This window comes from Geotrypetes seraphini, chromosome 1, assembly GCF_902459505.1.
Source record: "Geotrypetes seraphini chromosome 1, aGeoSer1.1, whole genome shotgun sequence".
NCBI classification, from domain to species: Eukaryota; Metazoa; Chordata; class Amphibia; order Gymnophiona; family Dermophiidae; genus Geotrypetes; species Geotrypetes seraphini.
Genome location: NC_047084.1, coordinates 64163088 through 64180413, shown reverse-complemented (window position 1 = coordinate 64180413; position 17326 = coordinate 64163088). Strand labels below are relative to the sequence as shown.

At 40.2% G+C, this 17326-nt stretch overlaps 1 protein-coding gene across 11 annotated transcripts in view; it reads right to left on the bottom strand.

Moving 5' to 3' along the window:
* Positions 1-17326, bottom strand: part of FYB1 (FYN binding protein 1) — a 223014-nt gene that overhangs the window by 170121 nt on the left and 35567 nt on the right. The window contains exon 1 of one of the 11 annotated variants that reach the window (XM_033932451.1): positions 9413-9675. The exons of the other annotated variants lie outside the window; for them this stretch is intronic. The gene's annotated coding sequence lies outside the window, so the exon portion shown is untranslated. Of the gene's footprint in view, positions 1-9412; positions 9676-17326 lie in introns of those variants that run through there. 11 annotated transcript variants of the gene reach the window in all.

The following is a 17326-nucleotide window of genomic DNA, read 5'->3' as shown; positions in this document are numbered from 1 at the left end:
GAGTGGCTTCTGTGGATAGACCCATTTCTGTACAATAGGTCTTTATGGCATTCATTAATCTGAGGTAAAGCCACAGATTTCTTTTTCACTGAAATCATACTGCTAGACATGTTTTCAATTATCGCCCCTACCTTATGGAACTCTATACCTCAGTACATTAGAGACATAAAGGACCTCATTTCTTTTAAAAGAGCTTTAAAAACCTATTTTTTCAAGGATGCTTTTAACATATGACTCTCAGATTTACAAATTTTTTTTTTTTAACGCTAGGTTTAATATCCCATAATTTTGCTTTTTTCCCTTCCCTGAGTTATTTTTCCCTTTAACGTATATTTTCTTCTACAAATATATTGTAACTTTCCCCCTCTACCCTCTTGTTTCATGTGTGTTAACCCAGTCTGTTTTTTTTTTTTTTTTAAATTTAAAGGTCAGTGTATTTCTATTTCTATTTTACTTGAATTGTACATCGCTTAGGTATTTAATAAGCGATTTATCAAGCACTAATAAAACTTGGAAACTTGGAGAGGTATGCCATCTAAGAAACAATTTTAAAAAATCAAAAATTTCTTCATGTAAAATTGATATCTTTTCTAATTACTTATTGTAGGAAATAACTACCCTGGTTCATTAAAGACTTAGGGCTCCTTTTATTATGGAGCGCTAGCGTTTTTAGCGCGCGCACAATATTATCGCATGCAAACCATGCGCTAAATGAAAAATACTAACGCAAGCTCTATGGAGGAGTTAGCGTGTAGCGTGCGCTAAAACTGCTAGCGTACCTTAGTAAAAGGAGCCCTTAGAGTATACAGTATTTGCTTCATCAGGTAAATCGGGTAGGAAAAATTGAAACGTGGAGAGGCATAATCAAACGATACGTCTAAGTCCGTTTTGAGCATAAGTTGCTAGTCGCTCAGAGTCGGCAGTGTCTAAAGTCCATTCTCAAAAAATATGTCAAAAATTTTTTTTTTCCAAAAATTGTCTATATGTCCAGCAGTTTGATCGGACAGACCGCTAAGTCGTCTATCTTTATACTGCATTCTCGTCCAAAATATTGTCCAAGTCAAAAACGCCTAAAACAAGACTTTTTGGATGTGGGAGGGACCAACAAAGTGATGGACTAGACACCCAGACATGGCAACATAGTAGAAGGGCACCTTACAGGGCACTGCTGCGAACTTCACAAAATGGGTGCCACATAAACATCTCACCACAACTCCCTTATAAGTCATGGTGAGCCCCCTCAAATACCCCCAAAACCTACTAGAACCACCTGTTTACAACCCCAATAGCCCTTATGGCTGCAGGTGGCATCTATATGGCAGTACAGCAGGGTTTGGGGTTTTTTGGGGGGTGCACATGTTTCACCATGAATGCAGTGGTTAGAGTAGCTTATGGGTCTGGGTTCTCCTCTCTATGGGTCACTAGTCCACCCCCCAGACTACTTAAGCCACCTCTGTGGTGCTCTACTAGGCTTTCCTATGCCAGCTGCTGATGTTCTGGAGGCAGATGTGTAAATTTTTTATTCCATTTTTAATGGAGGTGGGGGGGGGGGTCAATGATCACTGGGGGAGTGTATGGGGGTCTGTACTTTGTGTCTACAGTGGTTATCTGCTCACTTTGGAGACCTGGGCACTTAGACCTGGCTTTACATGGCCTAAGTCACATACGCACAATTTCCGTCTAGGCAGTCTTGTTACACTTTTGGTTAAGTCTAGGCCGGCCCACGTCCCGCCAGATTCTATCCTCACCACTCCTTCTAAAATGCCCCTTTTAGCTCTGGGCGTACAGCAGCATTGAAAGGGCCTAAGTCGTTTTGAGATATGTCTAAAACCCGGTTCGCTTATCGACACTTGGACGACTTGTATTACAGATCATCCAAGTGCCGATTTATGCTGGTTTTTAGACGTATTTCCATTTTGATTATGCGCTCCGTAGTGTAATGACCATTGGGGATGCAATATTATCTAGACTAGGGGTATCAAAGTCCCTCCTTGAGGGCTGCAATCCAGTCGGGTTTTTAGGATTTCCCCAATGAATATGCATGAGATCTATTTGCATGCACTGCTTTCATTGTATGCTAATAGATCTCATGCATATTCATTAGGGAAATCCTGAAAACCTGACTGGATTGCGGCCCTCGAGGAGGGACTTTGACACCCCTGATCTAGAGAGTATGCCCTGAAACAGTGACAGACTAAAGATAATTTTGTAATAAGGCACCAATTTAAGAGGACAAGTAGCTGCCTACTTGGGTGCTATTTTATGAAGTCACATGGAGGACCATTTTCAATAGGACATCTAAGTTCGACTTTGGACATTTCCCACAAAACATCCAAAGTCGGAGGCAGAGAAACAGCCATTTTCTAATGGGATGTCCAAATATATTTTTTTAAAAATCCCCCTACTTGGACCTCTTGGACGCCAAAACATCTAGACCGCCAGGACATCTAACTTTATTCACCATTTTTGACAAAAATAAGTTCAAGTTAGAAACATCAAAATAGGCACCATTTAGACATGGGAAGGGTCAGCATTGTAATGGACTGGCCACATAGACATCCCAATACAGTAGTGGGGCACCTTAGAGGGCACTGTTGTGAACTTCATAAAAACATAATATAAAACTTTATTTATGAATCGTAAATACCTCACAGTAATATGAGATTTACAAAAGATAAAATCAGCACATTAACTGTTACATTTACAATCAATTAAAACCATACAATAATCATTTTTTGTAAAATGCGTGTAAGATAATGATAGTGAAATTAACGGTCGAATTATAGACTCCCATTTGGCCACTTGGTAGGAAAGTAGATTGGTTACATATCTTTTATACTTGCATTTCTTTACAGACGGAAAAACAAAATTAGTAATATTTTGCAAAGATCATGTTGGTAAAGAAAATGAAAGATGAGCATATAATTAAGAAGGAACTAAATCAAACATGATCTTATAACAAACACATCCCAATTTGAATAATACCCTGGCTTGTATTGGGAGGCAATGTAATTTCTGGTAAAAAAAACAAAACAGAAAGAAAGATTGTTTATTGGAAGCTTCTATACTGCTACTAATGACGGGAGTTAATTCAGAGCGATCTTTATGGAAGAATATGTACCTCTGCTCACCTAGCCACCAAGCTCACTACTTATTGGTCTTATTGTTTTAATAAGTTTTTTTACCTGTTTTAATTTGTACTTACTGTTTGTACTGCTTTTACTTTTTTTAGCCAACTTGCTTTTCTCTCCTCTGCCGCCGCAAAGCGGCGGCCCGCCGGACTCCTCCCCTAATCAGGTCAGCGCATGTCCTATAAAACAGGACTCTCTGCGGCGCATGCCGAAGGAGCGCGCAAAAGGAGCAGGACCTGCTCCTTAGTTCGCTCCTTCGTTTGCCTCCTGAGTGCGTTCTTACCATACATTTTATCACCACTCTTTTAATGTCACTTAAGTTTAACATAACACGATTGATTTACCTACTTTTTTACATTCTTATCTTTTTAGTTCATTTCCAAATCATGTTTACTAGGAGTGACATAACTATAGCTTCTACTCACAAGAATATCCCAGTTCAGTTAGGTCATAGACCTCCCTCTTACAGATCCCCAAGAAACTCACTAAATACATTTTTATCTATACCCATCTCCACCCTTCAACCAAATGATTCAATATCAAAAACATCCTTGTCGATGCAACCACTTTCCACCTCTTATTCTTCGACCCTAAAACTAGGTCTAATTAACTCAAGATCTCTTAAAAGTAAACATCATCTATTAAAAGATATTATTCTCCAGCAAAATCTACACATCCTTTGTATCACCGAAACCTGGCTCTCGGAAGGTGAGGAAGCTTACCTTTCCTTTTGTTGCCCCCCCAATTACGACTACATATGGAACCACCGCCATAACCGTAAAGGTGGAGGCCTAGCCATAATTTTTCTCAAAAACCTAATTAAATTACATGACCAATCTATAAATAATTCCATAATTGAATTCCTTCACATCAAAATCAACTTAAAACAAAAAAACGATCTTCTTTTACTTTATATCCCTCCCCCCATAGATCATTCAAAATTAACTTCTTTCCATAACTTGCTTTTCGACTTCTGTTCAACTTCACACTGCCCAATTATACTGGGAGACTTCAATATTCACTTTGACAATCTTAATAATCCAAATACCTCGGATACTTTAAACCTACTTAAAGAATTAGATATGCAAACAGTGATTCAAGAACCTACTCACCTAGCCCAACATATTCTAGACATGATTCTAACACCCACATCTCAAACTATTTCTCACTCAGTTCCAAACATCCTCCCAGTTCCATGGTCTGACCATAATCTAATCTCGCTTAACTTCTACTTTGCGGAATCTTTACCTTCAAATCTTTTTTCTGAAGCTAAAAAAAATCTCATATAGAGACTATTCTAAATTAGAAATTTCAGACATCTCACCGTTTTTTAGCCCTTCCACGACCTTTCCTAATTTTAATAACATAGAAGAACAACTTCAATTCTGGAACTCAACCCTTGAATCTATCATAAACACTAAAATACCCTTAATCTCTAAAACTATATCTATGCGCAAACTAAAAAACCCTTGGTACTCCAAAGACTTATCATTATTAAAAACACAACTTCGCGCCTCAGAAAGGAAATGGCGCTCCTCCAAAACTCCATTTAATCTTCAACAATTCAATGACAATGCTTCTCTTTATAAAAGCAAAATTTCCCAGGCAAAAAAATCATATTATATCAACAAAATTCAAAAAGCAAAAAATACTTCGATCCTATTTAAAATTTTAAAATCCATCAACTCAGAAACAAAATCTAAAACCTCTAATCATAAATCAATTCTAACAGCACAGGAAATAGCAGACTATTTCTGTCAAAAGATTGCTACCATTAGACAAAACTTCGCCAGTAATACACCAGTTATACTTGCATCGGAGGACACAAACAACAGTATTCCAACAGCTAAATGCATTAACTTCAAAACACCAACCTTAGGAGAAATAGAAAGACATCTTAAAACAATTAATTTAAAAGGTTCTCCATTAGAAATTATCCCTCCATTTTATCTAAAAAAGTTATTTCATTATCTCGGTCCTTTTATTCTCTCGCTTATCCAAAACAGTTTTCTTTCTGCAACTGTTCCTATCCCTTGGAAAACATCAATTGTTACACCAATAATAAAAAATTTTAAAATTAGTCAAGACGACACTTCTAATTACCGCCCTATCTCTAATCTACCTTTTCTAATGAAACTATCCGAAAAACTAGTCTTCGAGCAACTCTCAGATTTTATTGAATCTTCGAACGCCCTCCACCCTAATCAAATGGGTTTTCGAAAACATCATAGCACAGAATACTCGATGATCGGTCTTGTAACAAATATCCATTATTATCTTGACCATCACAAATCCGTTGCCCTTTTCTCATTAGATTTATCAGCTGTATTCGATACAATTGATCACAAACTTTTATTAAATCGGATGCAATCATTAGGCATAGGCGGTCAAGTCTTACAGTGGTTAACTTCTTTTTTATCGGACCGTACTTCCCGAGTCAAGTTCAATGACACCTATTCTTCAAATTACTCCACAACCTACGGGGTGCCTCAAGGATCAATACTATCACCTCTCTTATTTAACATTTTCTTATCACCTCTTCTAACCATTTCGCAATCACTAGGCTTTACAACTTTCTCCTATGCAGACGATATTCAACTCACACACCCCTTTGACCCAGAAAAAGATGAAGAAATAAAAGCTATTAATGAAAAACTAGAACTAATAAAAAACTGGTTAAGTTGTAACAAATTAGCATTGAACATTCAAAAATCAAAAACCATGTTTTTTACTTTACAATACCCCTCTAGAATCTGTATCCAAACTGAAAATTCTTGGAGTAATAATTGACGTAGACTTATCATTTCACAATCATATTAGTGAAGTAGTTAAATCTTGCTTTTACAGACTACGTCTTATTCGTTCTATTTCCACCTTCCTTGATTCCAAATCAATCAACATTCTGGTCCATTCTCTTATCATATCTAAAATTGATTATTGTAATTCTCTCTTTATTAACATAACTCAGAAAGAAAAAAAATGACTTCAGATTATCCAAAATACTGCAATAAAGTTAATCCATAAAGCGAAAAAATATGATCACATCACTCCATTACTGATTAAATCACACTGGCTACCCATTTCCCACCGTATTACTTTCAAAATTATACTTTTGGTATATAAAACATTGACCTTCAATGAACCGCAATTTATCTCAAAAATGATTATTCCATATAACTCCGCACGTTCCCTACGATCATCATTCTCAAACTTACTATCTATTCCCTCCCTAAAAATTATCGGCACTAGAAGAAATGACATATTTTCCATTATGGCCCCTACATTATGGAACTCCCTACCAAACTATATAAGAAATGAAAAAGACCTATTATCGTTTAAAAATTTTTTAAAAACTTTTCTATTTCAAGATGCATTTGATACGTGACATAACACACTTAAATTTTTTACGTTTTATCACGACCATCAAACTTAACAACTCTCTCTGTCCCCTATTGTGCTTTCCCTTTTATGTAAATTTCAACAGATAAAGATATTGTAACTTTTCCCTCCTTTCCTGCCCATTCATGTCAGTCCCTATCCTAATTTATCTTAAAATTAATGGATTTATAATGGCCGTTTTTTTTCTTTCTTTTGTTCCAACTGTTATACTGCTTTATATTGTTTGTCTTTTGTCTAATTTGTCTAGATTGTATGTGAAACCACCACCTAGTGGCTTTTAAACTTTAAATCGCTTAGATATTTTTATAAGCGATTCATCAAATGCTAATAAACTTGAAACTTGAAACTACCTGAACCAGAAATTGACAAGTTAGAAAGTGATAAATCACCTGGACTAGATGGTATACATCACAGGGTACTGACAGAACTCAAACCGCGCAAATTCCTTGCAATTCTAGGTGATGTACAAAAAAGAATACATCAAGGAAAATTGTTAGCATTAAAGATAGATTAAACCGTACTATAATATTAAGGCACATAAATATTCCCTATCTGTCCCAGACAGGATCACAATCTATGCTGAGCAGTCTATACGTGATGGTAGGAACTATATACATGTAATAGAAAGAAGACAATAATATTAAAAACTCAATATAAGAAAGAAAAAAATGGAATGGGAAGGAAAAGCAAAATGTAAGAGAAAATTAAACTGAAGTAAAATAGAAGTCCAATTGGGCTCAGTTCTATGTAAGGCAACAGCAGGATACAATGACCGAGATGATCCCTCAGTGTTAATCTATCACTGCACGAAAACGATCTCAGGATCCCAACTGCAGGAGGGGGCCAACGGCCAAAGACTGCAGGTAGAAGGGAGGAGGCAGGCCATAGAACAGGGGTGTCCAATGTTGGTCCTCGAGGGCCGCAATCCAGTTGGGTTTTCAGGATTTCCCCAATGAATATGCATGAGATCTATATGCATGCACTGCTTTCAATGCATATTCATTGGGGAAATCCTGAAAACCCGACTGGATTGCGGCCCTCGAGGACCGACATTGGACACCCCTGCCATAGAAGATCCACCGACCACAAGGGAGCAGCGCAAGCATCTGCGGGCTCTCTCCTCCACAGCCTCTCTGATATCAGTTGCACCATATGATTTCCTGACCTGAGGTCTGGCCACAACTCCAGTACCTGATCCTCTGGCTCTGGGACAGGCCAATGGGCCACCGAAGCAGATCCCATCCATGTGTGCAGGGTTAGATGTTGTGATTAGCATATGGGAAAAGCAGCGATCTCCTGTCCTCGCACTGATCCCTCGCTGTTGCCATTCAGGCCCAGACAGACAGGGGCCGCAATGACTCGAAGGTGACTGAAGGCCTGAAGCAGACTTCACCCCAACATGAAGGACATGGCCCAAAGCCGTGCAGCCGAGGAGCGTCCATCAGCAGGGTGGAAGCGGCAGCAATCTGAAGAGCCCCTGGCACACCGCACACTGCACATTCTAATTTTCTTAGAATTACTGCAGAAAATACCGCACTGCACCAGGCAGACAGAGGTATAATTCTGCCGTTAATGGCCAAGCAAGGGAGTTTTAGTTAGAAGGAAAAAAAATGATTAAATATGAATAACGAATCAGATAAAATTAAAAGGAATAATTAACCTAGAGAGTTAAAAAAAGAAAAGATTAAAAAAAAACCCAGAAAATAAAACAAATACAAAACAACAACAACCCCTCCTCCCAAAAAAAGCAGTAGGTACCACAACTCACAGCCTAACCAGTCGCCATCTTGGAAAAAAACCCAACAACTGGGTGGTAGGGTCACCAGATGTTCAGATTTACTTGGACGTCCTCTTTTTAGAGGGCATGTCTGGGCATTCGGACGGCTTTTCAAAACCCGGCAAAGTCACTACTTATCCCTGGGGTTAAGCAGAATGGAATCTTTCTACTTTTCGGGGTCTCGCCAAGTATTTCTGACCTGGATTGAAGGCTGTTGGAAAAGGACACTGGGCTAGATGGACCTTTGATCTCACCCGGTATGGCAACTCATAGTCATATGTTCTTATCCAGTATGATTGATAAAAAAGGAAAATAAAACATCTTTGTGAGTTTGCCCTGTTTTTAGTCTATGTACAAAGTCATATTGTCTTCTCTGTAATGATGAAAACAAAAAAAATCAAATTACTTATGCCGGGGTCTACTTCAGCACAATTTTCAAAGCACTTTATGTGAGTGCAAAGCTCCTTGCCTGCATTAATCTGCATGTACGTGCTCTTGTACCTGTAGTGAAAGGAGGCATTCCTGGGGCTGGCTTTAGGTTGGGGAAAGAAAGAATGTGTGTGGATAGCATTTTCAAATCTTTACGTGTATTTTCCCTGCAAAATTCTGCCTGCAGCAACAGCAGGTGCAAGCAAACTTTCCTCCCTTGGTCAGTTTCAAAGTGAAGGTACTTTTGCTTTTAGAACTGGCGCAGATCTTACGAGTAAAAAGGATATGTGGTCTTTGTCCCAATGTGGATGATTTGAAAATCATCTCCTTGGTACGTAAGTAAGGTGCCCCTTTGGTTGCCCATAGCAGGACTCCTTATTGAGAAGAACCTTCAGGAACTGCTTTAAAGGCTCTTTAATCCAAAACATATGCTTGGCAAATGACCCGCAGTCTTACAAACACTACTGTATAACACATTCCCAATCAAGCTAAGTACAGTAACAACTAGGTAACTCTCCTTCTCCTGTTATACTTATTTCTTCCATGACATCTTCAAACCGAAATTAACAAAAGTAATTTTGCCTAGACTAGCAAATACTTTCCAGTTTTACTCTCAATGACCATGCAAAAAACACTGTCTTTTTTTTTTTTTTTAATAACATGGCTTTCTACTCACATTTTCGATCCATAGGGAGTTTTCATTTCACTGGTGGTTTTTCTTTGCTTCCCACATCCTTCGACTTTGCTGACAAAACGAAGAGTCTGGGAAAGGTTGTTTTCATTTTTCTTAATTCAAAATCCTGTAGTGAAAGCCTGTCTGTTCGGGCTTCTGACTTATACACTGCAGTGGCATTGATTTTTTTTAAGCAAAAGGATAATGGACTGATAATGAGAAAATAGAGTGCATCCTGCAAATATGTATGACCGAAAGCCCCGGTGGCAGCTTGCCACTGGGGGAACAATGAAACGTTTAATCTGAGAGGACCATAAAAAACAAGGAACTAGAAAACAAAACAACTGAATGGGGAAACTATGAAATAACACCATAAAGACTTCGCAGTTCATGCAAGCTCTCTACAAATAGTTTGTCTTTAGTTATGGCTTGGAAAATGTATGTGCTATAAAATAAGAACCATGTGTGGGAGCCATTTACAAAGTATTGTACCGATTAGATGACATTTTATTTTATTTTTTCCCTTAAATTTACAAGTTTGATTGTGAGGGGGGGAGGGGAGGGTAAATTTATTGTTACATATTGTATAAGGTATTGATTATATGATAAGAAAGGGTGGGAAATAAGAGCATATTATTTGTACCATTGATGATTATTAAGTGTTATATTTATTGTTAATTTGTTTGAATATATTGTTACACTTATTGTAAATTTGAAAATGAATAAATAATTTTTTTTAAATAAAAGAACCCTCAATAAAGATAAGTCTCTTTGTTATGATCATTTAAATAAGCATATCCTTATGTTTGACTGCGTTTGCAGCAAAGAAAGAATTTTTGATGTGTGTTAAATTATATGCAATGATGGGGTGGTGAGGCGATATTCTTGGGGTTCGTCCCTTGTTTTTGCCTTCATGTCTCTGAGCATATTTTTGACAATCTATGAAGATATCACTACAGTCATAAGCAGTTTGGATCATTTTTAGGAGAGTGATTTTGTGATTTTTGGGGCTATATGCTACAAATATATTTCCTAGGCAACTAAGCAATTACCTAGATAAAGCAAGGGGAATAGGGAGGCTTCCACTGGTTCAAAAAGGGAGCTACCTCTGATTGACTGGACTCGCTATCTTTTTTTTCTAATGCAACCACAATTCTAGAAAAGCATTCTTAATTCCTGCCAATCTCTCAGTGCACATGTTTATCCTCGGGGGCGGGGCAGGGACAGAGTCCATTTGATAGGAACAGGGATAGAACCCATGGGAATGGGAATGGTGTGAAGATAGGGCAGGGATGGGGATAGAACCTGCGGGGATGGGGACAGAGCCCATGTCCATGGGGTCAACCTGTGTCATTGTGTCCTTCTCTGAAAGCTCGAGCCTTAAACAAGCTGTGCCAGCAAGATGGAACAGCATCTATAAAATGCCAGTATCAGTATGTAAAAACTTAAAAATTCAGTAATTAAAAAACTGCAGAAGCTGCTTTGGGATTTCAATGAACTACTGTTAAATGATGTCATTTGTGTCTGCCTTTAATTTGGCAACAAGTCTCATCTGCTGCTGATTCCTACCATCTGAAACGTCCTTCCATCGCATGCTCGGTTGCTCAAGCATCTTATGCGGGGGTGCTGATAAGTTCTCAGCCCAACCAACTTCCTAAATTCTGAGCATTATTTTGCCACTATAGCTGAAAAGAGTGTTATTTTATTTTGCAAAGTGCCAATTTGCAGAATTGTAATGCTATATTTTGACCTTGTTTCAGATCATTGATTGAACCATGTCAATGAAAAGTGTGGAATTTTCAAGTGTGGAATTCCAAGCCGTCATGAAGTTCCTATTCCTGCAGAAGAAAACTCCAAACGAAATCCATGAATGTATGATACAAACACTGAGTGACAAATGCCCATCACACTCCACAGTGAAGAAGTGGTGTGCAAATTTTCAGCATGGAGATTTCGAGACCAAAGATGCAGCAAGGTTCATGACCTGATTTTGGCAGATTGGCGAATATCGGCTAAAACAATTGCTGAGGCACAAATATCCAAGGAATGTGCTGGGTGTATAATCCATGAGCAGCTGGGTGTACAGAAGCTATCAGTCATGTAGGTGCTCAAATGTTTGAATGCTGATGAGAAACGACGCCAAGTAGACACTTCCAAGTTGATTTTGCAACATTTTCAATGAGCTGGTGCCAACGTTTTGGAACGACTAGTTACTGTTGATGAAACATGGTTAAACCACTATGATCCTGAGACAAAACAGTCCATACAATGGCGGCACTCAGGTTTTCCAAGGCTAAGGAAATTCAAGACACAAAAGTCAGCAGGAAAGGCCATACCCACAGTGTTTTGGGATCATGAAGGTGTTGGAATGACTATCTTCCAAGGGGCCAAACAGTTAATGAAGAATACTGCTGTAACTTTCTGTGCTGATTAAAGGTGGCATTGAAAGAAAAAAGGAGAGGGAAGCTACAGAAAAGAGTTCTCTTTTTGCATGACCATGTGTGCCTCCAAGTACATGTTCTTCCTTCGAGGGAGAGAGAGGATGTGTACATGCAGCTGCACAGCACATACTGATGGCTCGATGGAAAAAGAGGCAAGATTTCAAGAGCTCGAGCCCAAGATGGCTTATTAATTATCTCCTGAAGAAGGCAACTTTTGTTGCCAAAACTTTGATCCTTGTTGGGACTTTCTAACAGGAATTCTCCCACCCCACCCTTCTCAGTCAGCAGGTCCAAGTGGATCCTCCCAGGCCCACCTTACCATAACCCCTATCGGCCTCCCACTACTTAGAGGCTCTCCTCAGGCCTACCTTTAAATGCCCTGGTGGTCCAGTGGCCTCTTCCAGGCAGGAGCAACCCTTAGTTGCTCCTGTTTCTTTTAGTTCCTTAGTCAAAATGGCTCCCATGACATCATGTGGTAGTCTTGTGAGACTACCGTGGGAGGTCCCATCAGCCATTTTGAGATTGGAACCGGCAAGAGCAGAAGCAATCCCCTGTAACTCCTGCCCATGGGGATCATTTCTACCCAGAAGAGGCCACTAGACCATCAGAAAATTTAAAGGTAGGCTCAGGAAGAGCCTTTGGGTGGTGGTGAAGGGTGGATGACTGGTCTGGTGGCCCAGGAGGACTCATTTTAGCAGTGGTAGAGGTGGGGATCAGGCATTTTCAGCTGAAACTGAAGCATGATTGAGCATGGATGTTGGGCCAGTTTTAGAGCTTTCTTTATCATTTATATTCTGCATATCCTACAATTCTATGTGGATTACAAATTATTCAGGTACTCAAGCATTTTTCCCTTAATGCTTGAATAATGTATTATTAAACATATTTTTCTATCATTATCAAATAGGAGTCCTCTTTACCCCCAAAATAGTAGTTTAGTATGCAATATACTGTATACTATATATATATATTTTCATGTGCTTTGCTTAAGTAATGCATTATTATATATATTTTGACCTTAATATCAACCTGGAGTCCTCTTTAGCCCAAAAATAAAAGCTCCATTCACCTATATAAGGATGCCTCCAGAATGCCGAAGAGATGCCTAAGGCGTGTCCACCAAACTTGCACCCAACTAAAGCCCAAAAGACCTAGTTTTAGAATTGACATAGTTTAATGGCTGAGTATGTGGCATAGTGGTTAGAACTCTAGTATTAGCACCCTAACATTGTTGGTTCAAATTCCCCACTGCTCGCTGTAACAGAAGAGAAATAATTTTAAAAAAGTGGTGCCAGTATTTCTTGCCTACACTTTTAATGAAAACCAGCATAAAATCGCCATTCTAATGATGTCATAATACTAAAACACGATAACGTTATAGACTTTATAAAGATGTCTATGTGACGCCTAAAAGGTGATTCTGTAAAGGACGTCTAACTATTTAGATGCATCTAGACTCGCTGAGCACGATTCTCTATAATACGTCTATGCATTATAGAATCACGCTCAGCATTTCCCCACTGGACGTCTACACGACACCTAACTTTCAGACGTCCTTTACAGAATTTGCCCCTATTTGCCTACAGAAAATCTGAAGAAATGATAGCACTAAAATGCAATTATTTATCTTCATTTACTAAAGGTTGGAGTATTTTAGATACATATTGCTCTCAATTTTAGCCTAATCTGAGCTTCGTATCGATTAGTAATGCAGCCTACTTGTAATTGTTGAGGTTTCTTTTTTTCTTTTGTATATGTATTGAACAATTTATAAATGTAAAAAAAAAAAAAAAAATAGGGCTGTGCTAAGGACAAAAATATTTGGTCCTATATCAGTTCATTTGGGCTTTCCCCCAAATTGTTGGAATTTTTTTACACAGTCATTAAAAAAACATTTTTAAAATGCTTGTTAGAACTTTTTTGCCTTAAATAAATTGACTTAGGGCTCCTTTTACAAAGGCTAGCGGTTTTAGCGCACGCTAAAATGCTGTACACGCTAGCCACTACTGCCTCCTTTTAAGCAGGCGGTAGTTTTTAGGCTAGCACACGCTATAGCGTGCACTAATCATGTGCGTGCACTAAAAACGCTAGCACACTTTGTAAAAGGAGCCCTTAATGCATGTAAAAAAAAAAATTCATACCTAAGCTACAGTGTTACTCTACAGCAACGGTCTCAAACTCAGACCCTTTACAGGGCCACATTTTGGATTTGTAGGTACTTGGAGGGCCGCAGAAAAAATAGACAACTTTGCATGAGGTAAAACTTGTTATAGTTTATAAATCTTTCTTTAACTGCTTCTGATATTTCAGATATACACAGCTGAAAGCAGTGCAACATGCAGAAAGTGAAAAACTATCAAAGTATCAACTGCAAGAGACAAGATTTTGGACCAACTATTTTGAGGCCTTCAGTATTATAAAGAAGTGGTGTTTAAGCCGTTACATTAATGGGTGCTAGAATATATGTCTGTTTGTCTTTCTTTCTTTCTGTTTCTCTCCCTGCCCCTGTCTTTCTTCCTTTCTTTCTGTCTGTCTCCTTTCCGCTGTCTATCTTTCTTTCTTTCTATCTCTCTCCCTGGCTCCCTTTGTCTGTCTGTCTTTCTCTCTCTTTGGCCCCCTGTCTGCCTTTCTTTCTGTCTCTCTCCCTGCCCGCTGTCTTTCGTTCTTGTGCGCTGCCTCTCTGTCTCTCTCCGTGGCCCCCTGTCTGCCTGCCTGTCTTTGTTTGATCACGGATCAAGCTGGTAGGAGTGTGCATGTGCGCTTAGGGTTTTATTATTAGTGATTTGCATTTTTTAAAACTCTTTTATGGGTGACTAATATTGGTTTTTTTTTTTAGTATTTCACATATTATACAGCCCAAAATAAGGTCACAGCACCTCTTGGCCACCTTTAAACTGCTTAAAATCTGTCTCCCCCCAAAGCAAATTCCCCTGCCCCCAAGCACACCCCTCCCCCCAAGCAAAGCAAGTTCGCTCCCTGGCCCCCTATCCCTCTCCCCCCCTTCCCTGTGCTGCAGCAGAATTCTCTCCCCCTCCACTTCCCTGTGTAGTACGCAGGGCCGGTTATGAACGTCGGGTGCCATGGGTGGTGCTCGGGGCTTTCCTCTATGTTGGCTTGCTGGTCCTCGGAGCGGCATGCAGGGTTACTGGTGCAGCAGAGGATCCCCCGTTTTTGCAGCGTCGGATCTGGTGCTTCGGCCGGCCTTCTTAGCCCCGTGTACATTGTCGGCCTAGAGGAGCCAATCGGGGTGGGGCTCCTGTGTGCGATTCCAAGGTCGGCTGCGTGGGAGTTTAGGGGCATGTGTGAGCAGCGGGCGTAGGGCTTCAGGTGGAGAAGGCCTGGTCTCTTATCCAGCAGTAGTCGGGTCGCTGATGCTGGCCTCCTCTTACTGGGTCCCCGCGCCGTCTATGCGTGCCGTGCGTGAGGCCGCCAGTCCCGCCTCCTTTTTCTGCAGTTTGTATCTCCCGCCGGTACTGTCGGCTGGCTCGGCCCAACTGGTTCCTAGACTGAACAGCGGGGGCCCCATGCAGCAGGAGCTGAAAGCAGCGCTGGGGGCTCGTGAGAGGAGCCGCCGCCACTCTTAACCATTCAAGGAAGACCAGTGAATTAAGTGAATCGGGTATGTGAAACAGCAGCGGTATTTCCCTCCCCCTCCAGTTCGGGCGTGGAGTGTCAGTGAGTTGGCCAGAGTGCACAACATTACCTTGGGTTCCGCGAGTGTGGGGTGGTTGTAAGCGTGCATGCGCACTCCTGCCTGCCACGGACATACGGATCACAGAACACGCAGGTAGGAGTGCGCATGCGCGCTTAGCGTTTTATTATATATGATGATTCTTTATGGAAAACTTGTGCCTTAAGTGTCCGGCCGTCACGTCCACAACCGTCTTCAGCTCTCACGTGTGTTCCTGTTCCTGCTTGGAGCTGCCCTGCCTCCAATGGTTACCTTACATTCTGGAACATTGCCCGCCTCACTGCTGTAACTTCATGCAAGCGCTTTCCTGCATCTGCACACGATTGGACTCCACCTCACAATCGCGTACAGATGTAGGAAAGTGCTTTCGAGAGGTTACAGCGACCGCTGGACGCAACCGCCGGACATTTTCCATAAATAATCATTCTTTATAATACCAAGGGCCTCAAAATAGTACCTTGCGGGAGTTTGAGACCACTGCTCTACAGCATATCAGGTTTGTTTGTGTTGTGGATCTCTTAAAAATTTCTGCCCAATAGAACTTTTGTGTGACATTCAATATGAACTATACAAAAATGGTTAAGATCATGAATTTTGATTTGCAACAGCAATGCCATGGGAAAGTTTGCACTGTAAGTTATGAAATCTCCAGCCTGCTCTGTTTCATGTGATTATTCTAGACAAGCAGAGAAGAAAGAGAAGTGCAACTGGGGTTATCCAGCTTCTCAAAAGGAACACTGCTTCCTTTCACCCAGAATATTACTTTACCAGCATATTTTCACAGTGCATTTTACTTCCCCTTTATATTCCCAGGCAAAATGAAGAAGAGAAAGAGGAAGAGACTTAAGCCATCAAAACTGCTAATATATACTAAAATCTAAGGGGGCAAAATTTAGCTGGTAGCAGTGAGCATTTGTTTAAATGCTGGTTGATGCTAGCAAAGTTAGATCTGGATATTCAGTGCCAGCCACGATCCTGATAACAGCACTGAAAATCCAGATTGCTAACTGGGCATAGTGAGGATGGTATTATGGGGTCCTTTTACTAAGGCGTGCTAGCCAATTTAGCGCGTGCTAAATGCTAATGCATCCATAGAATTTAATGGACGTGTTAGTATTTAGCGTGCGCTAAATCGGCTAGCGTGTCTTGGTAAAAGGACCCCTATATGAGGTTAGTTTAGCTATGAGGGGCGTTCAATCATTTATCTATCTCAGGAGGAAAGAAGAGAGTTATCAAAAATTTTTTGTTTTATTTTCATGTGCTTTGCTTAAGTAATGCATTATTATACATATTTTGACCTTAATATCAACCTGGAGTCCTCTTTAGCCCAAAAATAAAAGCTCCATTCACCTGTATAAGGACGTCTCCAGAATGCCTAAGAGATGCCTAAGGCGAGCTGATAGCTCCATACACTTCTTCCACTTTTCCTGCAATGACTTCAACCCCTTTGAAATGAATTCTTCTGTTTGACTTTCAGACCAGGATATATCACAGCTTTCTTGACATCTTCATCACTTGAAAACCACTGTCCAAGGAGAGATTTCTTCAAAACTCAGAACAGGAAATAATCCGAGGGAGCCAGGTCAGGACTGTAGGGTGGATGGTTCAGCTGAAACCCACATTCTCAGATGGCAGCCTATGATTGTTGTGACATGTGCACCGGCGCATTGTCGTGAAGAAGCAGCATGCCTGGTATGAGTTTTCCTCATCTTTTTTGCTTGATTGACTCCTGCAAAGCGATCACTGCGTTGGTGAAACTCTCCCTGGTTATGGTTGTCTTGTGCG